This window comes from Pseudorca crassidens, chromosome 9, assembly GCF_039906515.1.
Source record: "Pseudorca crassidens isolate mPseCra1 chromosome 9, mPseCra1.hap1, whole genome shotgun sequence".
Lineage (NCBI taxonomy): Eukaryota > Metazoa > Chordata > Mammalia > Artiodactyla > Delphinidae > Pseudorca > Pseudorca crassidens.
The window spans coordinates 42,641,194-42,669,029 of NC_090304.1; the positions used below are offsets into that span (position 1 = coordinate 42,641,194).

At 43.7% G+C, this 27,836-nt stretch overlaps 1 long non-coding RNA gene across 1 annotated transcript; it reads left to right on the forward strand.

The window, feature by feature from the left end:
* The first annotated feature begins 15,034 nt into the window (after window positions 1–15,034).
* On the forward strand, window positions 15,035–27,066 carry LOC137231281 (uncharacterized). The gene is made up of 3 exons (XR_010946441.1): window positions 15,035–15,171; window positions 15,449–15,763; window positions 26,965–27,066. It is a non-coding gene; the product is annotated as an uncharacterized lncRNA (long non-coding RNA).
* Window positions 27,067–27,836: the final 770 nt, after the last annotated feature.

The window sequence follows — 27,836 nt, forward strand, 5'->3', positions numbered from 1 at the left end:
GCTCCCCGCCGGCCCAGGCCCGGCCCCCCGCCCACCAATCGCTGTGCCCAACCCCCCTTCCCCGCCCACCAATGGAGGAGTCGCGGAGCCCGGATACCTGCCTCTTCCCGCCAGCCAATCCTAGCGCCCGAAGGGAGCCGGTCTGGGCGGCCGCCCCCGTCCAATCCGCGCGCGGCTCGGCGGCCTGCGGGCCAGTTGTGTGGCAGCTAGAGAGGCCGCTGACCAATGGCGAGGCGGCGGGGGCCGGTTTACCTGCTACTTTCCCGCCACCAATCGCTTGGCGCACAAAAGCGCACGCCCCAAGGAGAGGACCAATCCGCGCGCTTTCCCTGGATTTCCTCGCCCCTGTCCTCTCTCCCCTCAGGTCTCCCGCTAGCCTTCGCCACTGCGGGTGCAGACGCCGCACTCCTTGCAGTCGCCTGCGATGTCCCTCTTCTCTAGGTCCCTGACTTGCTTCTGGCTCAGGGCTCTCACTCCCCCTCGCCCTTTTTCACTCGGGACATCCTGACGAAAGCAACATTCCCTCACTCCCCTTCCTCCAACTCCATCTAGGAGACCAATTTTAGGAACACAGAGTGCCAGACCCTTCCCAAAACATCTTGGTTTGCCAAAGTCCAAACGAGAGAAAAAATACTTAGCATTTCCAGAAGTGTTTTCCATCCAAGTGTTCTTACGTTCTTTTCTTTCGTCCTGACCTCCAAGCATCCCACTGGAGCTGTCATTCTTGTTCAAAAGCGGAAACTCAAGCCTGGAGCGATTCCATTCAGTGACCGCACCTATTGTGTGGCAGACAACTTCCCGGTGGCTCTAGTCTTTACCGTAGAAAAGCTGTCCAGTGAGTGAGACGGAAGGAAACAAATAGTTACAGAAAATAAACATTTCATAACAAGATAGAACTTTAGTACTGAGAGGACGGAGAATCTGTCTTATTTTTGCTTCTCAAGCATTTAACAGAGGGCCTTTAGCTCAAAGAACTCCCAACCGTTTTAGATGTTAAACTCCTTGAATACAGGGACCTTGTCTTTTTTGTTATACTCGCCCCTCCCCTTTAGTACCTAAGGGGGGGGGGGGAAGGAATGGAAGTGTGGGGAGGGTACATGTTTGTTGACTGGATATATGAACAAACAGATCTAAATCACTCAGTCCTGTGACCCAGACTAGCCCCTATGACTCTAGAATTCCAGCCTTGCTCCTTGAACATAGATGCTGCATTTAAAACACTGTAAAACTGTAGCCCCATCCCCAGCTCACTGCCAAGCACATAGTGGTTGCCCAGTATGTGCTTGGGGCCTGAATGTTGACGGTTTTCAAGGTTAACCAACTTCATTGGTAGCTTACTACTTTTCCTAAGTTTACATGCAGGTAGAATCTGACTGCTGTTTACTCTTTCTCTGCCCTGATTTCATGAGGAGACCACACTATGTAAGTGGGATATTAACAATGTACTTGACGAGATGTTGTGGACAAGATGAAGAAATATAAGCCTGGATTCTAATATAGCTAATTGGACAAATAACTGTTAAGTAACCATCACCTAAAGATGCTGATTAATGAATCCTTGCTGACCTGAAGGAAGGGTAGAGGTAATAGATATTTGTGCAGCATCTACTGCATGCTAAGTGCTTTCCCTGCATCTTCCCCCTTAATCCACACAATCCCATTTTACAGATGAGGAAACTGAAATTCAAAGTTTAACCAGCTGACTCAAAGCCACAAGTCAAACCAGGTTCCTTCGACTTCAAAACCTTCAGACCACACCAGTTACCATCAGGATGGCAGAAGGCTCTCTCCATGGCCCAGACTTTGGGACTTTTATTACAGTGCTCTGAATGAAAACCCAGAGGATCTGGACCGAATTTCCAGATAATACAAAGCCAGGAGGGAAAGAGACACCATTATGTAACATAAGCCAAATGCAATGTTGGAGCAATGGGCTGACTCTAACAGGGAGTCCTGCCCTGGACAATCAACTGCTGAAAGGCAGCTGGGGGCAGAGGTATCTTAGCAGATGCATGTAAGAGTAAGACTAAAGGGTCTTAGGTGACTCACTCTGAGTCCTCAGTGAAGTGTGGCTGCCAAAATAATGCTGATTTAGGCTGCATCGATAGAAGTCTAACATGTAAAGCATGGTGGGGTTACAATGCTGCCCAGTGTTTGTCATTATGCACGTGGAATACTGTCTCCAATCAAGGCTTGGCAAAGAAAAACTATGCACAGAAAAGGGACCAGGATGTAACAAGGCTGGGAACTATGTCTTACTAGGAAATATTAAAGGAAGCAGAGGGTTTCGCCCCAGGGGTACAAGGTAACTGTCTTCATAAATTTGAAGAGCTGTCAAATAGAAAAGAAATTAGACTTATTTTTCAGGGCCCCACAGGGTGGAAGGGGGACCCCTGTGGGTAGAAATTCTAGAATGACTCAATATGAAGAATCTTCTAAAAAACAGAGCTTCTTCTGCCTTGATAAGTTGAGTTTTTTGTCACAGAACTTGTCCAAATAAGAACTGGATGACCACATGGTGGGAATGGGGTTGGAATAGTTATCTTTCAGGACGCTTCCCCCCGAGATGATGTGGTTCTACTTTCCATACCTTGGTTTTCCTCTTTTAAAGTTTATCACTCTGCCGTTTCCTACCCTCAGTGGCCAAGCTACTATTTGTTCTCACATGCACCTGCTCTTCCATATGTAATTATGTTTCTCTTTGTTGGAGATCCCAAACACCTCCATCTTTCTCAGGTACCTGCTTCCCTTTTATTTGTACCTTCTAGAATACCAAATTTCCAATTCTCTGGCCACCAATAAGGTTGACGTATTGTCCTCTGTCTAAAATTCACTGGGCATGAATAGAATCTCTTGGATAAAAGGAAGGGAAAAGAGAACGTTTTTTTTTAAAATTTATTTATCCTTGGCAGCATTGGGTCTTTGTTGCTGCACACGGGCTTTCTCTAGTTGCGGTGAGCAGGGGCTACTCTTCATTGTGGTGCACAGGCTTCTCATTGCGATGGCTTCTCTTTTTGCGGAGCACGGGCTCTAGACGCACAGGCTTCAGTAGTTGTGGCACATGGGCTCGGTAGCTGTGTCCTGCGGGCTCTAAAGCGCAGGCTCAGTAGTGGCGCACGGGCTTAGTTGCTCCGCGATATGTGGGATCTTCCTGGACCAGGGATCGAACCAGTGTCCCCTTCATTGGCAGGTGGATTCTTAACCACTGTGCCACCAGGTAAGTCCCGAAAAGAGAACCTTTATTGGGTACCTACTGTGTGCCAGGTGATTTAAATGTATTATTTAATGTAATCCTCACATCACATTAACCCCAGCAATTGATACGCTAGCTCTATACACTTGCTAAGTAGACGACATTTATCAAGTAACTTAACCTCTTTTGCATCACAGTTTCCTCATCTGTAATATAGGGACAATCTAGTATCTACCTCACAGGATTGTTGTGAGAGTTAAGTGAGATAATAGAAAGCCCTCAGCACAATGCCTGGCACACAGTAAAAATTCAATATATATTAGGTTAACAGTTCAATGAAATAGACATATTACTGCGCCCATTTTACAGATAAAGTTAGTGAAGATAAAGTAGTATAATCCAGACTCTGATTCAATGATCAGACCCACTAGAATTAACTGAAGAGTTTTAAAACATACAGACTCTCAAGCCCCAATCTAGAAGATTCTGATTCACTGTATTTGGGATCTGAGATGCAGTCAAATTTGGGAATGGCTGGTCTAATGGAATAAGCACAGGCTCTGAAGTCAAACAGACCCGAGGTCAAATTCCAGGACTGTTGGATTGAATGGAGAAGCCAGTGACAGGACCAGGAAGTTATGTAGTCATGCTCTCTTTGGAAGGAGGCTGAGAAGTCCTGAGGTGGACATGTTAAAGTTCTTGTGGAAAGCCAAGTACGAATGTGTTGCTATAAATAGTAGTAATAATAACAACAATATTTACTGCAGGTTGACAGTGAGTCAAGCACTGTTCTAAGAGCTTTATATGCATTACCTCGTTCAATTTTCACAAATTCCTCTAAGGCAGGTACTTCTATTATTCCCATTTTACAGATTGGGAAACTGAAGATCTCAAGCTGTTTAGACAGTCTGACCTCAGAGCTCACACTCTTAACTACTTCAGTAATTTGCCTCTTCCTTTGGACAGTTCCTCTGGAAAACAAATAAGCCTCATATTTTAGAGACATAGGTTCAGGAGTCATCAATTCAAAGACGGTGAGCATTATTATTTTTAAAAATTTTCCAATTGATTAGGGTTTCATGTAGAGAAAAGGAGAATATCCAGGACTATGCCTTAGAGATGGGGATGTCATCTCAAACTTAGGGCATGCAAGAAACAGAAGCCTCCTCAAGTAACTTAAGCCCAAAGGGGGAGATTTCTTGGGAGGAGACAATGGTGACACAGAACCTTAGAGTAGGAAGCACAGCAAATCCTCACAGAGGACTAGAACTGGGGCACCGTTAGGCATTAAACAGTTCTCATCTCCTCCTCTCTCTGGGGTTGTGTGGCCTCTGGACTGGTCTTTTCTCTGTCTATCTGCCTGATGATTCTCTTTTTCTGTAGCTCTTTACCCTCCACCCCATTTGTACATGGTCCTCCGTGGATGCTTTCAACCCCTGAGAGAAAGAGAAAGAAACAGGAGAAGCTGTCAAAGTGGGAGGTGTGGACTGAGCAGAAGTCCCCAGATGTGTGCCTACGGAGGTGAAAGAGAATCAGAACAGGAGGAAATACAAGAGAAATAAGAGCAAAGGCAGGAGGAGTGAAAAAGTGAAAAGCTGGGTTTGAAAAACTTTGGAAGAAAGTCTCAACAGACAGGTGTGGAAGCAAGATGAGGGAAGCTTACACTTGAGCAAAAGGTTTTGGTTAGAGCAACAAAGACATCTGAGTGTAAGAAAGCTGTTTCACTAGAACTGCTCCTAGAGCCAGAAGCTCGACGTAGGATATTAGGAAAATCAGGGATGGAAACCAGTGAAGACATGACGCCAGGGAGTAACAGATCACCTTTTGAAGACGCTGGTTATTTAAGGGGAAATTAGAAAAAGAATCATAGCTATCTCTTAGCAGCCAACCCAACTGAAAGCGGTTTGTGTTGATATGTGTGTGTCTGCTTTGATTTTTTTTAACCAAGGTGGACATATCTGGGTGTACAAAAATGGGAACTGTAAAAGGTCAGGCGTTGATGGGTTAACCAGTGTTTCTTTCAGCTACTTTTTATAAAAAGAACTCCTTTGGCTCTTTTCTGAATGGGACGGTCCTAGCAGCTCAGAACGAGAGAGCAGTAATACCTTATTTGGAATGTGCCCTAGACCGTGTAATTGGGCTTTAGATTAGATCTTGTTTGCAGACATGGCCAAGATTTCAGAGATCTTGGTGTTCAGATGTCAAAGGGGCTTTTCCATTTGACTGAGGGGTGTTTGCTAGAGGCAGCCAAAGCGCCCGTGACCACACTGCTTCTCGACAGAAGCCCTGAAGAACAAATAGACACTGTCTTCAGAAAACTGGCATAGGTTTTGCCCTGCTTTGCTAGAATGAGCAGCACTAAAATTCATGCTCCAAATTAAAAAGAGAAAAAAGAAACTTTCTAGTTAGTAAAGCAAAGTGAAATGTTAAGTCAAGCCATTTAAGAAGTACATTAACTTAAAAAAAAATTACAATATGCTTTTGAAAAATAAAAGAGGGCATGGATTGGGGGTAATCTGACCTAACACATTATCAAAGCACACTACAGAAGTGTGGCAATTAATCTGGTATTGGTTTAGAAACAAACCAATAGGTGAATGAAAAGGCATAGCATCCAGAAACAGACACAAAGGACATGAAAACTGAGTATAATATAAAGGTGAATTTTAAATTATTGGGAAAAAATATGGGTTTTTCAATAAATGCTATTAAAACAACTAGCTAGTCATATGGAAACACATAAAGCTTGCTCTCTACCCTAATCTTTACTTTAAAATATAACCCACCATTATTTAGGATTTACATGTAAAGAGTGCAATCTATAAAAACATTAGAAGAAAATGTGAGTAAAATGTTTATAAACTTGAAAGGCCTTTCTAAGCCTGACACAAAATCCAGAGACCACAAAGATAAAGGTGGATTATACAAATACATGCACACAGCTACACACACCCCCACACATCATGAAGAAAAGAAAGGGCCAACCAGCAAACAGGCCCAGAGCACACTATTAAGAATGTACCATATATATTCCAGTTAAAAGGTCAAAAGTTGGGGTAGTGAGATGTAAGTAGTACTACTGGGGGCATTATTTAAACCTGTCACTTGTAATAGAAAAACTACTCTTTTTAAAGCATTATTCCTTGTAAAGCTGTCTTATTTTACTGGGCTTCCCTCTCTTCGTTTCTTGAAAATAAAAGTCAGTAATCTCTTAGAATGTCTATATGTGTATAAATGAGTCACTTTGATGTATGGCAGAGATGGGCACAGCATTGCAAATCAACTAGACTTCAATTTTAAAATGTGGCAGTAATAATAATAATAATAATCTCCAAGCACTATCCCAAGCAACAAATCCTGTCTGGGTTCTCTGCAGTAACTCTGGGTCCTTTACTTCTCTCACATAAAAGCTACTGATTCAAAATCCACCTAAGGAAAACTTTCATTTTGCACACAGATATCTGTGCATTAAAAGAATGATTGCTACTCAAATCTCTCCTTTCTTTGCAATTAAAAACAAAAACAAAGAAAGAAACAAGAACAAAGAAAAAAGAACATCTGTTGCTTTTCTCCCTCAGATTATAAAACCAACGAAAAATTGACAAAAAGTTTACAAACATGAAGAAGAAAATAAAAAATAATCTATAATCTCATTAAATATATATAACCCCTGTTAAAATACTGATGTATTTTCTTTGTCGAATTTTCTTAGTAACTATATTATATTGTGACCTAATTTTTATCACACCGAAATTTTCTTTTGTATCCTACTTCTTATTTATAAATTTATTTATTTTTGGCTGCGTTGGGTCTTCGTTGCTGCGCATGGGCTTTCCCTAGTTGTGCTGAGCGGGGGCTACTCTTAGTTGCGGTGCGTGGGCTTCTCATCTTGCAGTGGCTTCTCTTGTTGCGGAGCATGGGCGCTAGGTGCAAGGGATTCAGCAGTCATGCTGCGTGGGCTCAGTAGTTGTGGCTTGCGGGCTCTAGCGCACAGGCTCAGTAGTTGTGGCGCACGGGCTTAGTTGCTCCGCGGCATGTGGGATCTTCCCAGACCAGGGCTCGAATCCGTGTCCCCTGCATTGGCAGGCGGATTCTTAACCACTGCGCCACCAGGGAAGGCCGAGAAGTAAGAAGTCTGATTCACCTTTGAGAAAATAAGTTGTTTTATCAACTGGATATGGTATTATGCCATCCTTTAACATGTTAAATATAATGTTAGACCAAAACTAGACAGAAAAAGTCGAAGAAAATAATACCAATAATGCCACATGAAAAGTAAGACCCCCATCATATGCAGAGTGGATAAAATTTAGTAAATAATATGTGTACATATGGACAAAGTTGTAAATGTTCACAGAGATATGTCAGTAATTTTATTGAGACGGTTATGGGATAAACTTTCTGCAAAGCTGTTTATAATAATAAAAATAATTTTAAAAGGAAACTAGGAGAGCCAAGTGTCCCAGAACACTTTGTGTGTTCTCTGGCATCACTTCATGTTATTCTGGTTTTCTCTCCTTAGTTAAAGTCACCAGTTATTCACCTTCAAATCGCATAGCCCTTGCGACGGCTTGCTGTGGCTGGGCTGGAATCCCTGGAAAATCCCAAGGTGATCTGCTCTTTGGCCTTGGAGCCCCTTTTTGTCTCAATAAACTGAGAAATACCAAGAGTTGCATCGTGAATTTCCAATTCCAAGATGAATTCAAAATAACTTAAACAGTGTACTAGTGGGCCTTAGTGTTATTTTTACTTTCAAATATTCTCCAGCTTAAAGCCCTGCTTCTGGGGAAGACACTCTGCTGCCCAGGAACATTCGGAGCTAAGAGACCACCACAGTGTAACACCACAACCCCATACACCACACCACGTCACCGCCTTAACCAAGGATCCCAGTCTGGACCCAGATGAGCAAAGTATATTTATTTTCTCGGTAACTTCCTGCTTCCTGGGGACAGCAGGTTTTAGAAAATGAAGGTGACTAGATTACTAGGTGTTCTCATGTAATCCCTACCTCTTTTACTTCTCCACGCTCTCCTCCTATCACAGGGTACCATACGGGCATCTTGGAAGGCTGGCCCTGACTCCTGCTTCATTACAGTGTTTCCAAGCAGGTGAAGCTAAAATCGTTGGCAACCTCCCTTTTAAAATCACATTTCCTCCCCGACCCCTGCATAATCCTAGGAGTTAAGGATATATCTGATAAAAAAACAATTTCACTGTACCAGAAAAAAGGAATACATTAAGACTTTCAGTCTATTTAATACTTCAGACTAGGTTTTAAGCATCCAGCTGTCTTCAACTGCAAGGCATCTCATATTTTCATATTCCACAAATGGGGCTATTGAGCAATGATGAATGAATGAAGTACAATGCAACTGTTTTTAGTATGGTAATTGTAATTAAAAGGCAGTGGAATGATAATCTTGCCCAAGCACGTCTGAGATCTTTCCACTTTCTCAAAACAATACTTTCTATATCTGGCTGCAGAGACTTGTTGCTTGTTTCCCTTCTGGTGAAGAACAGGTAACACTTGACATTCTTTCTAAACCAAGTGAAATTGTGGTTTTGGTTAGACACAATCCTCGTTTCTCCATTTCTCCATTTGCACATCCTGGGGGATGAAATTTCTTTTCCATACATAGTGATAAATTACCATGAACCAAATTAGTTTCTTAGGAAAGTAATTCTATTATCTATCCATAGATTTTTTTTTTTTAGCCTATGATGGTTTGTTATTATTGTTTAAGAAGAGACAGGAAGCACACATCATAATAATAACTAACACTTTTATAGGGGATTATCATATGCCAAGTGTTATGCCAAACACTTCCTATATATTGACTCAACCCAACACAATCCACACAACACCTCTAGAGGTGTTTCTATCTTATTCTCATTTTATAAAATGAGGAAATTGATGCATGGAGAAGTTAAGTCTGAGTTAAGTCCAAGGTTCCTAGCAAGTAAATGGCAGAGCCAGAATTCAAACCTTGCATCTGGCTCCAGAGCCTCTCTGCTCTCAATCCATGTGCTGTCCTCACAGCAGCAACCCTGGAATCTGAGCATTATCCCCATTATATGGGTGAGGCCACTGAGGCTTGGAGAGGTGAAGTTACTTGCCCAACATTTTGAAACTGGTCAGCAGCTGACCTAAGATTCAACCGAGGCTCCAATCTCTTTGGCTCCAATGTCTGTGTTCTTTCCATCCCTTAAATAGCACTACCTCAGTACTTTTTATTCCTACTGTCCTTTTAAGTATGTCATAGCTTAACTAGACTTGTGGGCTAGTGTGAAAATCCAGTCATCGCAAAGAAATTTTTCCCCCATTAGAAAGTGCTTTCCGACTTCCAAAGGCTCACCTTATAATTGACTATTTACAATTCATTACATCTGAAAGTTATGGATTAATCAAGATTAGAAAATAGGATCAGATTCTAAAATGTTAGTTACTTTAGTCTTTCGAAAAGGTAGACGAACATTCCATTTTGTTTCTTATCCTGCAAAGGGTCCGTCAATTTGGTTGCACTAGAAAAATACATTTTCTCTAAAAGAAAACAATGAATAGAAAAACAAAAAATATATAAGTAATGCTTTTTTTTTCTTGATTAGTTACTATCACGCTTCTAAACTGTGCTTATTCTCCACCAACAAGCAATAAGAGGCCGTTAACTACAATACGAAAAGGTTTTGTGTTTTTTTTTTAAATTTTTTTAAAGCTTCCCTCTCCAGGTTTCTGTTTGCAGGAAAGTCCTTGGTGAACACTTGAACACACCAGGGGGATGAGCTTGCCTGGGGAATGAATCTAAAGATAAAAGCTCCTTGGAAAACAAGCAGTCAAACCTATCATAGAACACCACAGAATAACACATCACTCATATTTTCTTGTACACATGAAGACCCAAAGGGCCTCATGTATGTTTTTATTTCTGTTTCAGCAAATTTTAAGCTGAAGTGTGACTTCAATGTTCAGCATTAATGAGGCTTTTGCTGTGCTTTGAAACTTGCTGTCATCCGTTTCCTGTGCGTTACTGTTTTTGAGACCAACTCAGCCAACGACAGAGTCCTGCCTGCTCTCTCCTGCCTGGGTCATTAGAACCTGATTTATTGGGCAGTGTTCTTCTTCTCACAAGGTGCTGCCCATTTAAAAATATGTATCCTTTAAAACAGCGACAACCTATAAAACAGAAATATTTTAAGTGCTGCTTAAAAGAATAGGCTTGGGAATCCATTAGTAAAGGAAACACCCATGGAAGGAAACATTAAAATGAGCTATATGTGTATTTGAACATTTACTTCACAGAATGTAGAGAAAAAAAAAATTGCAGGACTTCAGATTTAAGAATTCCTGATACTTTGTGTTAAAACCATTTTGAATCTGGTATATATATACACACATATATATAAAACGAATGTATAATATACATTATATATATATTTCTTATACATTTCTAATGTCAATGGAAATATTTATTTTCTACAGATACATCGTTCAAAAAAATTTGCCATTATCTTTCTCTGCCTCAGATTATTTGTTGACACACTCTCAAAAAACGTTGTCTATGTTTGTGGCCTTCTGTTATTCACTTCAAAATCCTTCCTTATCCACCCATACACCCATTTTTCTGAATCAGGTTCTTAGAAGTCATCAATGACATCCTAAAGTCAAATGGCTTTTCCTCAGTCTTCAGTCTCCTTGACTTGAGAGTAACACAAATGAACAGAGTCTAATGTTGGAAAAATAATTATCATAGTTAATTTGACATATATTAAGTGATAGGCAAAATAGTATTTTGCCACTTAGTAACTGGGCATAACTATTAAGCAAGTATTGTAAATTGCTTTAATTGACAATGTTACTTTTACCCAGCCCAATGGTTTCAGTTTTCAACTGTTCTTTTTGCTTTATTTTATCATATTTTAAAATTATTTATTTATTTATTTATTTATTTTTGGCTGCGTTGGCTCTTCGTTGCTGTGCGCTGGCTTTCTCTAACTGTGGCGAGCGGGGACTACTCTTTGTTGTGGTGCGTGGGCTTCTCATTGCGTTGGCTTCTCTTGTTGCAGAGCACGGGCTCTGGGTGCATAAGCTTCAGTAGTTGTGGCTCGCGGGCTCTAGAGCACAGGCTCAGTAGTTGTGGCGTATGGGCTTAGTTGCTCTGCGGCATGTGGGATCTTCCCGGACCAGGCCAGGGCTTGAGCAGGCTGATTCTTAACCACTGTGCCACCAGGCAAGCCCCTATTTTATCAAACATTGAATTTTATTTTATTTTATATTTTCTATGTGCCAACCACCATGCTAAACATTTTAGGCATATTATCTCATTTAATCCTCATGCTAAGATTATTGCCCTTATTTTACCAATGATAAAACAGAGGCTCAGAATGATTAATTTATCCAAGATTACATGGCCAATGGTGGAGCAAAGATCTGAACCCATCTTTGTCAGACAAGAAAGTACTTGCACCCAGTTCTCAATATCTACCCACAATATCAATTGTGACAGGTTTTTCTTGGCACCACATACATTTTAATACTCTTTAAACATCCATTTATCCAGTTGGTCTGGCAGTCAATAAACATTTAGGGGTTAAGTGAGATACCAAAATAAATAAGACACAGTCCCACCTATCAAGCAGTTCATGGTCTAGTGGGGAATATGGGTCAATAAAAAAAATTCGTAGTCCAATAAGACAGTGATCATAAGAGAGAGATGCATTAAGTTCTATGAGAGTGGGGAATGGCCAAAATCTGCCTGGGAAAATGAGGAAAGTTGTCAGAAAATGGCTTTGACTTGAATAGAGACTTGAAGGACACGGAGAAGTTTGTGGGCAGAGAAGAGATGGACTGGGGTCCAAGGCAGCTAGGCTCCAGCATCTGGGAGCGGCGGTTACCAAGCCTTCAGACTTCTCTGTCCCTCCAAAAATCTCTGGAGTGTGTGCACTTAACTGGAATACTTCCCAGCTTGTTCGTCAAGGAGAACAACATACCTTAGAGATAAGAGGTATCTGATTCTTCTGGCTTAATACTCTTTTAATGCTCTGTTTCCCATCCTCCCACATACTTTATTCCAGTGGTTCTCAAAATGGGGTTCTTGGACCAGCAGCACCTGGGAGCTTGAGTGAAATGCACATTTCTAGACTCCCCTCCAGGTTTATGGAATCAGAAACTCTGTGAGTGGGCCCAGCAATGTTTAATGGGCCCTCCAGGTGATTCCCATACACGCTGCAGTTTGAGAACTACTGCTCTGCCTGTCTTCTCCTCCATGTGTGTACTTTAGAGCAGTACAGCTAATTTCCCTAACAAGCTTTCAAGTGTAGTGCATCTGTCTTTTTCACCCTTGTACAACCAGCACCTAGGCCAACACTGGACACATATGGTAGGTGTTCAATAAATGTTTGTGGTAAGAACAGATGAATAATTTAAAAATGAATTCCACAAGCGCCAACATCCCTTGAAGAGCTAACCTAATTGCACCTCAACCTCAATGTCTGATAAGAATGGGAGGGGGCAGAAAGTGAGAGGCCTTGGGAGGGAAAGAGAATTAACATCTGTGGGGTGAGAGGCTCTTCAGAGGCTCTCTAATATCTTCACAACAACCCTGAGAGGCAGGTGTCACCATCCTCACTTGAAAGATGAAAAAGCTAAGGCTCAGAGAGGAACTCTTCCCAGAGCCTCACAGCTGGTGGTGGTGATACGAACCCAGGGCCCTCTGGCTCCAGAGCCCTTCCTCTTTTGTCTTCTCCATGGCACTACCACTAGCCGCCAGGGAGGGGACAGCTGGAAGCGGAAAGCCCTGAAGGGAAAGACAAACCTCATGAACCACAACTTTGATCCTCACCATCACCACCACCTGCACACGTGTCTGTTTAGGACACGAGGCTACGCAGAGTCTTAACCCGTTAGCAGTGAGTTCTAGGGCATGTTATGCTGTTGTCGGTCTCTTCTTCAGAACCCTCCTCCTCCCCCTTGGCCCTGATGTCACACCATCTCCTTCTCAGGCACCTTCACTGACCCTGCATGGAGGCATCAATTTGCTGATCTGTCCACGTCTAGGCTGTGTGAGGTTTTCCACGTTGGGTCAAACTAAGCTTCCGGCACCACTCCCGATGCTGCCCTTCATGAATTCCTTTACGTTTCAGTTTTGTGATCACATCCCCCCTGGAACCCAGAGATTTGTGTTTCCAGTAGCGGCTTCTCTTTTTTCTTCCTTCCCTACCCTTTAAAGATTTCTTCCATTCTGAGAGCTTTGCTGACATTTTCATGACTCTGCAACTGGCAGCTCCAGCCCTGGCCTGGCCCTGAGTTTCACTACAGCACCATCTACCTGCTGGATGTTTCACTTGGGTGTCCTGCCTTCACTGTAAATGCAACATGTTAGAACTGAACTCATCAATTTATTCTCCAACCTTAATCTGCCTCCCAAACTATTACTGTTTTGGTCACTGGCATCACTTTCTCCCAGTCATCACGTTTTTGAACCTACCCATTTGAGTACTTAGCCTTAACCTTCCATTGTGGTTTCTCTCTCCCTCCCTCTTCCTTCCTCCCTCCCTCCCTTCCCCCCCTTCCTTCCTTCCTTCCTTCTTTCCTTCCTTCCTTCCTTCTTTTCTCCCTCCACCTCTTCCCTCTTCCCTTTCTCACCTACTCCTCTTTCCACACATATTTATTGAGTACTTACTATGTGTCAGCCCAGGCACTGTCTTCGGCTTCCTGGAGCCTACATTATAGAATGGGAGAAAACCAACAAGCAAGCATATAAACGAATTGTAGCTTGTGATAAGTACAGTGAAACAAATATACGGGGGCGGGGGAGGCTAGGTAGAGAATAATGAAAAGGGTGTCCAGGAAGGGCCTCTTTCATTTAAGCTGAGACCTGTGAGGAACACTGAACACGGAAGGATGGGGTGAGGCCCCGCTGGGGACCAGAGCTTTATGAACTGGTGGGAGAGTGGAAGAACCAGGACAGACACGGGCAGGGGCAGATCATGGGGGAACAAGAGGACAAGTAAGGAGGCTGACTTCATTCAGAGTGCTGTGGAAGCCTTCAGAGAGATTCACATGAGGAGTGGCCTAATCTAACCTACACTTGGAGGAAACATGGAGTGGGCCATAGTCTTTCCAGCTCTTTGTAGGAAAGGATTGGAGACACGGGGAAACCTGGGAATTTACTTTTATCTTTCAGCCTGCTCCCGATAGAATGACCTTCTAATTAGGATTAATACTCTCCCTTCCACCAAAAGGATGAGAGTTACACTCTGCACCACTCAATGGTTGTGTTTCAGAGAGAGAGGGTCTTGGGCATTGGTAACGAGCCACATCGGCAGCAACAACAGAAAATCTTATTGAATGTTACCATGTGCATGTAATATGAATACTTATACATATGTTTTAATGCTCAACAATGCTCTAAGTAGTATATGATGATCATCATTTCACAGGTAAGGACAGAGAAGTTAATTAACTTGCCCAAAGTCACACAGCTGCTAAGACAAAAAAGAATAAAGAGACCATTTCCAAATAAACATGGTCAGACTTTGTTTGTTTGTTTTGTTCCTTACTGTTTTCCATACTCATTAGGGAAAACTCAAATTGTACAAAACTATACAAATTAGAAAGCTAGGCTTCTCTATAATCCTGCCCCTAAGGTATGAAGTTGGTCTTTCACCATGGTCTTGCCCCCAGCAATGCTCATACTTCACATTGGCAATCCTGAAAAGCTCTTCAGTACCCAGGTCCTCTGAAGGGGCTACTTCTCTCTTAAGCTGGTTTAGAAACAGAGGGATACGGAGCCACTTTCTTACCATCTCTGCTACAGGCAGTGGACGCCAAACTGTTCTGGCTCCAAAAGAAGCCACACCCATTTGGGGTGAAAGAACTTCAGAGAGTTTACATCACTGCTTGGAAGGACAGGCCAAAAACAGCAGAGAAGACAATGGGCGATTCCCTACACCAACAACCCAACAAGAAGAGTTCAGAGGTGAAGTATTGTTGTTTATTCCCCCTAATTTTCACATCTCATTAAGAGAGATCATTTGGGTTTCCTCTGTAACAAAAACTTCAACTTCAGCCAGAACATTAATCACAGCAAAATGATATTCTGGTGTCATTTTATAATTCTGAATAAATGCTTGGAGGTGTTCAAATTTCTAAACCCTATGGTGCAAAAGGCAGTTTTCCAAGCAGGGGCAGGCCACACTAACTGTTGAAGATGAAAAGTAATTAGCATCCTGTGTGAACTATCTTGTCTTTTTTAGGACCGGAAATCAAGTGGGAAGGGTTCCCTCCTGTTCCAAGTGAGTTCCAGAAGAATTACTCATGCTCCTTAACCTATGAGTCAGACAGGAGTCTAGGAGAGTGTTTCCAAAACAGGCCAACAATAAGATAAACAGAGCAATTGATATGTGACAGTCTGGAGAGGCAGGACTGCAACTGGCCAAAGCCAAGTGATGGAGCGTAGAGCAAGAGGACAGTAAACCTGGGATGGCTGAGCTTCCCTAGAGAAGCCGTGGATAACTGGAGCTCAGCAAACCAACACAGAGCGTTTCCTGAAAATGAACGTCCACGAGGAGGTTTGTTTTCAGATCCTTTTTTCAGTTTCATTGACCTAGTATCTTGGAATTATAGCATCTTCCCCCCCACCCCCATGACTCAAGGGGCTGACTGCCATCACACTGCACTGCCTGGCTCTCTAAAAGCTTTGGCTATCATTGCGTTTTGACATCTCACAGCACAGGATATTAATAATTTTGGGACTCTGGGCCTGTTCCCGGTGTCCATATTTGCCATTGTTGATCTGCAGCCAGAAAAATAACTCCTAAATGACAAAGGCTTATCCCAAATTGAAATATAAAGTCATCGAGAACGCTCAGCTTAGGAAATAACCCAGCATCAAGCTGGACTGTCTCCTGGGCACATAAAGGATAAGCTTCCTCTTTGCTCCCTCTAGGAAGGAGTCTGAAGCCAGGTTTTAGCTCTGTCTGAGCCTGTGAAGGGACTATGGGCATCTCTTAAGGGCGGTGGGGGTAGGAGAGCAGTGGTGTGCACGGGGCTTCATAAGGACACTGCCCCACCCCCCTGGTTCCCATCATCCCTAGAGAAAATGGCTGGGTGGGTGTGCAGAGTCCACCCTACTGGGGAGGAAGGGCTAGAACCAGCTGATATTTTCCTCCATCCCCCATTAAAACCACTGGGGTACAGAGGCCAGGCTGGGGTGAGGGTGGGAGGTCTCCTCCACACAGCAGTTAGAGTGATTCCTAAACACTGCTCTGATCACCTCCCTCCTCCTAAAGACCTTTGAGGGGACCACCCCCGCAGGAGAAATTCTAAAGTTCTTCCTAGGCCATTCAAGGCCTTTCATTCCTTGACTCTCTGCCTAACTTTCAGCTTCATCTCCAGCCACTCCCTGACCTTCTCACCACAAACGCCTGCTAGTTATTTCCTGAAAACACTGTGTACTCTCAGCTCTGCTTTCTTTATTCACGCTGCTGCTTCTACGTAGAAGGCCACCCCTCTACTGACTCTCTCCTACCCAGCCCCCCAACATCACCTCTTGTTGCAGGAGGGCTCCTATTCCCACCCCTCGCTGAGTGCATTGCTCCTGGATGTGTGTTTCTGTTGCATTATAGGTAGGCTCCCTTCTAACAGTTACTAGCTGGTGGGGTTGTCCCATGTGTCAGCCTTCCCCACTTGTCTGTGAGCTCCCTGAAGGCAGGCACTGTTTGCTGCATCTTTGGCTCTTGAAAAAATCAACAATATTTAATTGGATGAAGGAGAGTTTTGCATATCAGTTATTATACTCTTTGCTATTCAGATAATGGCCAGGAGTTTTAAAATGCTGTACCCCAGCTCCATGATCTCCTTCCTTGTAACTTTTTGCAATTTCAATCTGACTTTCAGTAACAATCAGCTTGCACCATGAAACTTAGGGTATTCAGTTTCAAAGGGTAATGGTTTCAGGGTGCACTGATTTCTGTGCTTAATTGTTTAAGATAGAGACAGATAGCATACCTATATTATACTCCAAACCTCTCTCTCTCTCTCTCTCTCTCTCTTTCCCCCTCTCTCTCTCTCTCCCACACCCACAAACGCATCACAAAGATAGAAATTCCTAATGATACATGAATAAAGCTTACAGTACACAATTCAGCATGTAATAAAAATTTAAATGCCACTTAATACAAAAAGCTGATAAGTGCACAGGTGTTTCCAGGTGTTCAGCGGCGCTAGGTGCATGGTGTTATTTTGGAAAATAACTTGTCTTCCATTCTTAAACAAGCCTTTTCTCTGCTCAGTGTTGTACATGCTGTTCTCTCTGTCTAAGAAGCCTCGGCCCCTCCCCCACCCCTTTATTAATCGAGTGCCCTCATCCTCCAGGATTCAGCTTAAACGTAACTGCCTTGGAAGGGTCTGCCTACACCCAGCCTCCTCATAGCCTCCATTGTAGACTGGTATTTTCTTTGAAGTCCTTGCCAATTATTTTATTTTATTATTTTAGTTAAATGTATTTGATGTCTTCCTCTCCCATTAGACTGAAAACAACTTGAAAGAAAGAGGATTCCTGTGGGCTTTATTTATGATTGTGTCCAAAACACATAGTATATGCTCAATAAATACTTTGGGGTGAATGAAGCCGCAGTTGACCCTTGGTATCGCGGGGCATTGGTTCCAGGACCCGCTATGTATACCAAAATCCTCTGGATGCTCACGTCCTATAATTGCTTTCCGTATCCCCAGTTCCACATCTGGGAATTCAACCAACCCGGGACAGTACACAATTGCAGTTGGTTGAATCCAGGGAAGCGGAACCCGTGGATACGGAGGGCCGACTGTAGTCTTTTAAGCCAACATTCTGCTTGTAATTTGGAGGAGTTGATTTCATCAATTCAGTGACTTGTCTTGCCTGGTCAGTTCCCTGGCCTCACTCGCCCTTGTCTCCCAGGCGCCTACTCCCTCATCCTGGGGGTGCCTTTTATCATCTTCTCCTCTTAACACATTCCTGTTCACCTCGCAGCACCTTGTCATACCTCATCTCCATTGTGACACTTTCCCCAGGCTGTTAGTTACTCCTGTTTCTGGGCTCCTAAAACACTTTTGACTTCTTCCACATTTTCCCATGTTTGTTTCTTTTACCACAAAATTAGAAAATGCTCCTAGAAACCTCAAGCAAGCATCAGAGAGGTATATAAAGTCAAAAGCAAAATCCTCCCTTCCCACTCCCAGGTGGCCATTGGTATCACTGAGTTCTTTTTTTCTGCACTTACAAACATACATTAACTCTTTTTTTTAAAATAAAGAAAGGAGGGCTTCCCTGGTGGCGCAGTGGTTGAGAGTCCGCCTGCCGATGCAGGGGACAGGGGTTCGTGCCCCGGTCCGGGAAGATCCCACATGCCGCGGAGCGGCTGGGCCCGTGAGCCATGGCCCCTGAGCCTGTGCGTCCGGAGCCTGTGCTCCGCAAAGGGAGAAGCCACAACAGTGAGAGGCCCGCATACCACAAAACAAACAAACAAACAAACAAACAAAAATAAAGAAAGAAGGGAAAGTAAAAAAAAATCATACAATAATACTATGGATTGACATTTTTCAATTACTATCTCTCATTTTTCTTTTCACATTAGAAGGTAACAACCTTGATTTTCAATGGATATTTTATTGGTCCGTGTGCTTGTACCATCATTTAAAAAATCAGTTTCTTGATAGCTATCTAGGTAGCTCCTATTTTTCTAAATTACAAGCAATACTGAGATAAATCCCTTTATACATTCGAGTGGCTATTTCTCTGTTACTGCACCAAATGGCATCCCGTTTTGTATTTTGATAGCTACAGCCTGATTGTCTTCTAAAAAGGCAGTGCCCAGTTACACTCCCATCCACGGCTGGTAAGAATGTCTGAATCTTTACAGCCATGACTGGATATTATCACTGTGTTTCTTCTTTGTTATCTAATTGGTCAAAAACTTCCCTGTCTTCAATTGTTGTTGAAGTTGAATAGTTTTTCGGTTTAATCATCACTTGTGTCCTTTGTCTGAAAATGATTATTCACATCCATCGCTCATTTTCCTACAGAAGTGTTCAATTTCATTTTTTACTCAGTTGTAATGGCTTTTTAAAAAATTGTGGTAAAATACACATAACATAAAATTTGCCATCTTAACCATTTTTTAAGTGTGCAGTTCAGTGGCATTAAGTACATTCACATTGTTGTGCACCACCACCACCATCCATCTTCAAAACTCTTTCCATCTTGCAAAACTGAAACTCTGTGCCCATTAAACAATAACTCTCCATCCCCCCTCTCAACAGTCCCTGGCAACCACCATTATCTTTTCTTTCTATGAATTTGACTACTGACATGGTTTTTAAAATAGTATGCATGTTAACTTTTGTTTGTTAAAGAGGTTAAACATTTTTTCAAATTTTTAGTTTTAACTTTATAAAGTCTTGTCATTTAGAAGGTGCACATTTTTTTAAGCTTCACATTTTTATGTCAGTAAATATGAACATCATTTGCTTTATGGCTTTTGAGCTTTATGTTTTGCTTTGAAGAACTTCCTCACCCCGAAATAATCAAGTATTTTCCTGATTTCTTCTGGTAATAAAAGTACTCTGGTCATACCTATATCTCAGCACTTCTCCTTTTTATTCTAATTAATATTAATGACTAGCATTGATGAGAACTGTGTTCTAGGCACCGTGCTAAGTTCATTTCATGTTATTATCTTGTTTAGTCTTCATACCAAGGCAATGAGGTGGGTCCTATTGTTATCTCCATTTAATGATGAGAAAATTGAGGTTTAGAGCATTTGAATAACGTGTCTACTTCAAGTGGCAAGTGGCAAAGCTGTGATTTGAACCTGAGCCATCTGACTGCATTCTAACCATGAAACTATGAATCTGTTTTCTCTGTTAAGTGGTGCTCCTCTAGGGTGAGAACTGCGTCTTATCTGTATTCTGACTCTGGCACATAGGTCCTCAACAATTGTTTTTTGAGTGAATTAATGCCTGTTACTTAAACTCAGCATCCAGAGCACAGCCTCAGATACTGCTATTCCTACCTCTTCCTTCGCTATCTCACTCCTTAACAAATTCAGTCTTGACCTTCCTTCTAAGCCCAAAGAGCTTCTGCTTTTGCATAGGAATGAGCTTCCCTGGGTGGTCAGTGATCTCCTCAAGCGTTGCTACCACTGTCTCAAGGGAACTGGACTGCCTGGTCAAGACCCTGCTCCCTTCACAGAGTTCTCCCCTGGGGCCATTCATGATCCACCTCTCTGTGCTCTTTCTTCTTGGGGAAGCGATAAGCATATGACTTCCTCGCCAGCACACAGGCCATAGTCCTATCATTGTCCTTCAATGGACTTCTCTCTTCTGGAGTCCACTTCCATCCAGTTAGCATTCCCTCGTGCCAAGACTTAATGACTTCTGGGCAGGTCCCACTCCTTCTTCAAGAAGTTCCCCACCAGGCTCATGGTCTTCCCCTCTCCAGCTCCCATTGCCTCCCTTAAGGATTCCCACCCTCATATTGATGACCTTTCCACTGTGCTGGCTTCAAACCCTTCATTTTCACAATCAAAAATCCTTCCTCTCCTAATGTCTGTAACGTCAGCCCAGTCCCGACCCCAGATTCAGTCATTGCAAAGATGCTGCTCTTTGTCTGGCTCTCTTGTCTTTCTGCTGCAGTCTCCCCGTTCACCCTCCTTGCCAACTTCTAGGCCTGACCAAACCCTTTCTATTGTCTCCACTCCTCCATGTTGCTGGGGAAGTTCAGGGAACCAAGCCGTTTGGATCCGTTCCAAATTCCTCTGGTGCAACTTCAGAAGGATCCTCTCTGCTGCTTGGTCAGCCTCTCATCACCTGCACCTCGCTTCCTCTTGCACTAGCTAGCATCTCTTCTAAACCTTCCCATCTCCTAGAGCTGAGCTCCACTTCCCAGAGATGTCTGTGTCTCCTCCTTGACTGTGGAGGCCATCTCACTGGGGCTCTCACCACCTCCCTGCACTCCTCCACGTTCCCTTCTTTCCCATCTCAGAGGGAAAAATCTTCCTCTTCCCCTTCATCCTTTAGGATGCTCATGAAGAATAATGGAAAAATATGAGCTTTGAAAACTGACAACCTTGGGCTTGAATTCCAGCTCAGTTATCAAGTAGTTTTGTGTCCTGGAATAATCTATTTAATGTTTCAGGTCTTACTTTCCTTGCACCTTGGTGGGCATGAACACAGTATCTGCCTCAAAGGGATCTGTAGAGAGGCTGGTATGGCCTGAGGCACATGAAGCACGTGGCATCTGCCCAGACTTTCTGAGTCTTCTCCCCTCACTCCCACATCCAGCTTCACCACCTGAGTCCCCAATCCCGTTCCCTTTCTCTTCAGGTACTTTGCCCCATCAATTATCTCCTACTTGTTTTTAAATATTTTGTCTTTCCCTTTGACCAAATATTTTCTGTTGACATAAAAATATGAAGTTCTCCTTTACCCCCAAATTCCTTTCTGTGATTCTGCTAACAATTCCAGCCTCCGTTCTCCCTTCCTTCTTAACTTTATCTCTTGAGAGAGTAGTCTACACTAGCCGATTCTGTTTCTCTCCCACGCACACTCTCCTTCATCCTTTGCTGTCAGGCCTCAACACCTCGTCTCCCTCCCTCATCACTGTACTTAAATAGGGTTCCTAAAGCCGTGATAATCTAGGCCCCTGGATTCTTGGTTTTCCTTTATCTTCAGCCTGTCACACTCATCTGCAGCACTGGACCGTGCCAACGCCCTGCTTCTGCTTGAGAAATCTGCCTTGACTATAAGTCATTGTACGAGTTTGGTTCTCCTCCTACCTCTCTTTCTACTCTTTCAGTTCATTCATTCAGCATTTTTAAAATTGAGCATCTATTATGAACCACAACTGTGCTAGGTGCTGGGGACACAGTGGTGAATTATACAGGCATCGTCACTGGTCCACTGGCCCCTGAAGTGAGTGTATGGTCTAAGAGGGCAGACATCAGACAAACAGTCATCTGTTATCTCTGTCTCAGTTACCTGTTGCATCCGTGTGTGTGTGTGTGTGTGTGTGTGTGTGTGTTCACCTATTTGCAAGAATGTTACAAAAGCATATAACAGGGAGGAAGACTGAGAGAGGGGAAGCCAAGGAAGGACAGTTTGAGGAAGTGATATTTAAGCTGAGATCTGCAGGATGAATAAGTGTTAGCTGGGTGAGGAGTGGCGAGTTTGGGGGGGTGGCTTCCAGGAAAAAGAAGGAAAGCTGTGAAGGCTTTGAGGTAAGAAGGTGCTTGGTAAATTCAAGAAACTGAAAGCAGGCCAGTATAGCTGAAGGTGGTGGGGAGATGAGGTAGGAGCCCTGAACAAAGATCACGCGGGGTCTTGTGAGGCATGGAGAAAGTTTGGGATTTACTCCCAAGAACAATGGGCAGCTACTGACAACCTCTCTTCCCCTGCCTGTTTCCTCATTTTGGGAGTGCCTCACAGATGGGTTTGGTGCTCTGCTCTGCTCTTGGCCCATTCAATCCTATAGCTGAGTAATCACTTCTCTGTGGTCGATTCCTAAATCCTAATGCCCTCCTGAATTCCGGTCCTTTTCCCAGTTACCATCTAAGATTATATACTGGGGTCTCCTTCTGATACTGCAGATTAAATGTTAGAAATTAACCTCATTTTTCTTTTCAAAATCCTTCCTTCTCCTGTATTTCCCATCTTGGTCAATTGCTCCACTGGGCCTCCCGTTAACCCAGATTGGAAATGCTGGTGTCTTCTTGACTTCCCCCTTTTTTTCACTCATTCATTTATGTTGAGGTTACAGCAGGGACCCAAACTGATGGAACTTGCATTCTGTGGGGACACCCAACAATAAACACATTGGGACTTTCCTGGTGGTCCAGTGGTTAAGGCTCTGCACTCCCAATGCAGGAGGCCCGGGCTCGATCCCTGGTCAGGGAACTAGATCCCGCATGTCGCAACTAAAGATCCCACACGTTGCAACTAAAGATCCTGCATGCTGCAACTAGGACCCAGCGCAGACAAATAAATACATATTTTTAAAAAAAACAATAAACACATCAACATGTATTATAATGTCAGTTAGTAAATGCTATCAATAAAAATAAAGCAGCTAGAAAGTGAGGGGTGGAGATGCTGCTTATTTTCATCAGAGGAGGTCTCTTTGAGGGAGTAGATTTGAGCAGAGGCCAGAATGAGATGAAGGAACAAGCCATGTGGGTATTTGGGAAAGAATGTACCAGGCAGAGGGAATAGCAAATGCAAGGTCCAGGGATGGGAGCATGCTTGAGGAGCAACAGAAAGATCAGTGGCTGGAACGCATCAAGTGACAGGTTGAAAGTAAAGAGATGAAGCCAGAGAAGCGGCACATACAGACTGTGCTGTAAAGAATGGAAAGGGGGGGGACTTCCCTGGTGGCAGAGTGGTTAAGAATCCGCCTGCCAATGCAGGGGACATGGGTTCAAGCCCTGGTCCGGGAAGATCCCACATGCTGCGGAGCAGCTAAGCCCGGGCGCCACAGCTATGGAGCCTGCGCTCTGCAGCCCACAATCCACAGCTACTGAGTCCACATGCCACAACTAAAGCCCGCGCGCGCCTAGAGCCTGTGCTCCGCAACAAGAGGAGCCCCCACTCGCTGCAACTAGAGGAAGCCTGCATGCAGCAACGAAGACCCAACGCAGCCAAAATTAAAAATTAATTAATTAAAAAAAAAAAGAATGGAAAGGGGTTTGGAATTTAGTTCTAAGTGTGATGAGAAGCCTTTGGAAGGTTTTGATCAGAAAAGTGACATGATCTGATATACAAAGACCAAAGGGTCCCTCTGGCTGCTGTGAAAAGAATAGACTATAGGGGGCCAAGTGAAGACCACATAGTAATCCACATCCTCTCCATATCACAGGGTCTTGCCCACATCCATCCCTCTCTCCCATCTTCATAACCACTGCCCTAAGCTAACCCCCTCCATCTCATACCGGAATTGTTGTTGGGATCTCATAAATGATCTTCCTGCCTCCTTCCAGAGCAAGGCTTTCCCTTGCTCAAACCTTCAGTGGTTCCCCATCCCATAGAAATGAAGTACAACTACTTCAGTCTTTTTATTATTTATTTATTTACTTTTGGCTGCCTTGGGTCTTCGTTGTTGCTCACAGGCTTTCTCTAGTTGCGGCGAGCAGGGGCTACTCTTCATTGTAGTGCACGGGCTTCTCATTGCAGTGGCTTCTCTTGTTGCGGAGCACGGGCTCTAGGCACTGGACTTCGGTAGTTGTGGCATGTGGGCTCAGTAGTTGTAGCTTGTGGGCTCTAGAGCACAGGCTCAGTAGTTGTGGTGCACAGGTTTCGTTGCTCCACGGAGTGTGGGATCTTCCTGGACCAGGGCTCGAACGCGTGTCCCCTGCATTGGCAGGCAGATTCTTAACCACTGCACTACCAGGGATGCCCAACTTCTTCAGTCTTATATTCAAGGCCCCTCTTGTCTCCCAGCCTTATCTCTCATTGCTGCCTTTCACATACCCCATGCTAAAGTCACAGAAAACTACTCAGTTTCCCATGTAAGCTTCTTGCCTTCCCATCTCCAAGTTTTTGCCTAACTTGTTCTATCTTGTCATGAAGGATTCTCTCACCATCATCCATCTCTGTATATTCCAGATTTCCTGAGCCTTTCCTGATCATCCCAGGCATCAGGGATTCTTCTTGCATTTGGACTCTTACACCTTTCCAATGACGCTAGTTATTCTCTACGTGGTTATAACTCTTTATTGTACACATCTTATCTTCCTCACTAAATCATAAATTCCTAGAGGTCAGGGTCCAACTCGGATATATATCTGTGCACTTTCCATCCACAGGGCCTAGCCCAATGCTCACAGTGAGTACACCACAGATATTTGTCCAATGAGTGAGTGGCTGGCATCAGAGTACTTAAACAGTCTATTTGGAGAGACACAACCAAGTCGTAAACCCAGGCAAGTGAATAATATGACAGTATATAATGGAGGGATAAATCAGATGGCACTAGTCTATGGACCAGAGGAATCTAGAAGGGAGATCGGTAGGAGGTGAGTGGTCAGGGAAGACCTGATAACGGCTGATGCTTCTGGAGTGTTTAGCACGTGCTGGGGTCTGGGCTGAATGCTTTACATGCATTATCTCACTCTTCTCACCTACCTTGTGCTACAGGCACTTCCATGTAAGTAAATGCCTCATCTACAGATGGGGAAGGTGAGGTAGGAAGGTGAAGTAATTTCCCTGAAGTCACAGCGTTAGAAAACCTGCAGACTTGTGATTTGAACCCATGCCTGTCTAACTGGGTAAGCTATAGCAATCACCCCAGTACTCACACAAAGGGAAGGCTCAGCTGTGAAAACGGGGTTTGCATTTCCTTCCCTGTCTCATCCCAAAATGGATCTAAACAGCTAAATAGGAGATGAGCTGTGCCTGAGAAGATGACTAGGATTTAAGGATGAGGTAGGTGTTTCAGGTTAGGAAAGCAGCTATTTGTGGACTATAAGGCAGACTTGTTCCCGGGTAGCAGCAGTGAGCGGACTAAATTGGTGGATATATCTGGAGACTGGCTGGGTGGGTAAGTGGATACAGTGTGTGGAGGGCATTCAGCGCCAGGGAGCATTGTTGAGTGTTGGCGTGCTAGAACGCAAGGAGAGGTTGAAGGGTGTGTGAGCTGGTCAGGACATAACTCCATTGAAAGAACATTCACTGGGACAGGTTTTGCACCAAGCAGATGAATGGAACTGTAGGATTTCCCTGAGTAAGCCCTTGCTCTCAAACAGCTAACAGTCTTCTGGGAGAAACAGCCCATAGCATGCAAACAAAGCACAGTGGAGACCGAGCTGGGAAAGAAGAGTTTTAATGAAGGATCTGGGGTACTTTCTGGGGCTGTGGCATTTGGAACAGGCCTTGCAGATGAGTGGGGTTGGAAGAATAGAAGAGGGTGGCCACTTCTGGCACTGAGGGAAGGTGGGTTTTACAGAGCATTACCCTGGCTGGACCAATGAGCAGTCTCACACATTTCTGAGGAAGAGATGCACTTTGGGCCAAAAATCCATCGGCACAGGGAGCAGTACCGTGAAAAAGACTTAGGGGTCTTAGCAGGCAGCAAGTTCAATGACAGAACAGAGCTGCTTAACAGTCAAAGGAGCTGAAGTAATCTGCAGCTGTCTTAAAAGATGGTCAGTGTTGCATATCCAGCTCCAGACTATATCCTGAGAATTTTGTCAATTTGAGGGCCAAGCTCTACACCAGCAGTTCACAACCGGGGGTGATTTTGACCTTCAGGGGACATTTGGCAAAGTCTGGAGACATTTTTCATTGTCACACTGGGAGGGAATTCTACTGACATCTAGTGGGTAGAATCCAGGGATTTTGCTAAACATCCTACACTGCACAGGATGGCTACTTCCCCTGCCCCTTCACAACAAAGAATTATCCAAACCAGGTATCAGTCCCCTAATTGATAGAGGACTGATACCTGGTCTGGAGGACGCTCTAGAGGATGAAGCAACCAGAGCGTGGTTAGTGGTAGGGACAGTTTTTACAGCAGTGTCACTAGGAGCAGTTGAAGAACCTGGGAATATTTATACTAGAGATTTAAGGACCTGAGAAGTATCTTAGAGCAGCAAAAAGAACTGAACTGTCCAGAGCAACTGCCCAAATTTCCACCATCGCTCACCCTAACTATTGCAACGGGAGTCCAACCAGACCCAATGTGGGAAATTTAAGAAAGTCATTGTAATAGCAAACACTTACAGCATTTACTGTATTTCAGGCACTCTCCTAAGAGCTGTACAGATGCCAACGTATTTAATTGTCACAACAGACCCATCACACCTATTTTACAAATGGAGAGACTGAGTCACAGAGAAAAGGGTAAGTGATTTGCTTAAGATCACAAAGCTTAGCAAGCAGCAGAGCCAGAATTTGAACCCAGGCAGCTGTACTCTTAACCACTGTGCAGTGTGGCTATGCTGCATTGGAAAGAAACAGATCTGGGCTCAAATCCCAGCCTTACCACTTAACAGCTGTGTAACAACTGGCATGCTACTTAACCTCTCTGAGCCACAGTTTCTTCATCCTGCATAACAGGGATAGTAAGGTGATAAATAGTTACCAGTTCTTCCATACAGTGATGAATGTAGTTCTCACAGGAACTCAAGGACAGGCATATTTATTACTCTTATTTTATACACATGAGGATTTTAGGGCTTAGAGAGGTTGAATGACTTGCTCAGGGTCACACAGAGAGGAAGAGGAGAGTTAGGATTTAAATCCACATTTGTCTGACCCCAGAACCTGTTTTTAACTCCAAAGCCGTTACATGTGCAAGTTTGTGCTGAAGGGAGCATGACAAAGCGTATAAAATTTCCTGGAACATAGTAAGCAATCAGTGATAGCTATTTATTATTGTATTAGTAATCGCAGTTGTTATTTTCATGAGCAGAATGCACAAGCAGGTGCACAGAAGGCAATGTACTAGCCTAGCCCAAAGAACGAGATCAGCAGAAAATGAGTGATGCAGGGGCTTATGTGCAGATCACAACCCCTCAGCCGGCTATTCCCTAATCTTGGGCTTTAGCCTCCCCAGTAAAGTGGTGTCACGTTTGATCCATTTGTCCTGCTCTCAGCACAGTCTACTATTCA